Source organism: Brassica oleracea, chromosome C2, assembly GCF_000695525.1.
Source record: "Brassica oleracea var. oleracea cultivar TO1000 chromosome C2, BOL, whole genome shotgun sequence".
In the NCBI taxonomy this organism is placed as follows: Eukaryota; Viridiplantae; Streptophyta; class Magnoliopsida; order Brassicales; family Brassicaceae; genus Brassica; species Brassica oleracea.
Window position 1 is genome coordinate 31,761,195 of NC_027749.1, and position 1,449 is coordinate 31,762,643.

Genomic DNA, 1,449 nt, shown 5'->3' on the forward strand with positions numbered 1-1,449 from the left:
CAGAGACTCTAGGATTACACAGTAGATTATGGTCTTGAAATAAATCTAGATTAAATGGGTTTATAGGTTTTAAAGCAGGAAATGAATTGGTGAGCAAAGTTATTGCTCGATTGGTTTGTTTTGAGGTTGTTGACAATTGGGAGAATAGCTAGAATTATGTATATTCTCAGGCATGAAAAGTAAATACTTAATTTGGATTTTAGGGGTTTATTGATATTAATTGTTCTTGATTTCAAACTAGGATATAATCAATCTGATTATCTAATCTGGATCTCTGATTTCAACTCTCGTATATTAATCATGAGAAAGTGTCGATCGAGAATTCGCTATGAGTATCGATCGATACACCTTTCAAAATATTGATCGACAGGGCTATCGCTGTGTCGATCAATACTTCTTCCAGTAAGCTTTACGGATGAGTTTGATTTATATTCTCTAACTCACTAGACCAAATCTCGTCTGTATCTAGTCAGTTAGATCATACTCGTTAATTTCAGGTATTGAGTCAAACAATGACTTGATCTCAATTAATCCTAAGATCTAAGTTTTAGGAACCCTAAGCTTAGTAGTAAGAACAACTAGATGAAGAAATAATTAAATCACCCTAACAACAATTCAAACTAGCAATACACATATCAACCTTATGAGAAACCTAAATCTAACAGTGAGATTACTCATACATATTCATAAAAAACATGGTTATGATAGTCTGAATAATATTTCAATTGATAAATAAAAAAAATTGAGTAAAGAAACAAAGGGAGTTCAAGATCTTCCCTCTCTCAAGGGGTACAGATCTCTCTCCAATCCTAAGCTCTCTCTCTCAAGAATAGAATGAAGCATAGCCGTCAACAATGACTTAAAAAACAGTCAAATAGGGTTTCAGATCGTCCAGGGGTATATTAGTAATATGTGGTGACTTCTGGGCCTAAATTGGTCACAAAACAGGCTTGTCCTGTTTTCTGGAATCACTGTCGACCGACACCAATGATGCAATATCGATCGACAGTCCTTCATTTCCTCGACAGCTTCCTCTCGCGAGGCAGACTGACCACTCTTCAGTAAAACATGCATTACATCTGCTACATGATGCTGATTGACCTCAAACCGGTGTCGTTGGAAAGCTAACTCAAAGCTCTATCTTGTATCAACAGATGGGCTAAATCTAACGGTGGGAAGATCTCCATCCATAGCTAAAATCCGATGCGTCTGTGGAGTTCTGCACCTCAAAAGGCTCCAAAATCACCATATTTTTCCAGAACGTACCTGAACCTGTAAATACTCTAAATAGACTCAATATAGTAGTAAATATATATTTAAACACTTATAGACCATGGTTAAAAATAGGTAAAATCCATGATCTATCACTCATATAAGGTACTTCTGTACCTAATATTTCTTCGCTATCTTCACAGGTCCTAAAAGGATCTTTCTTAACATCGAGAGATC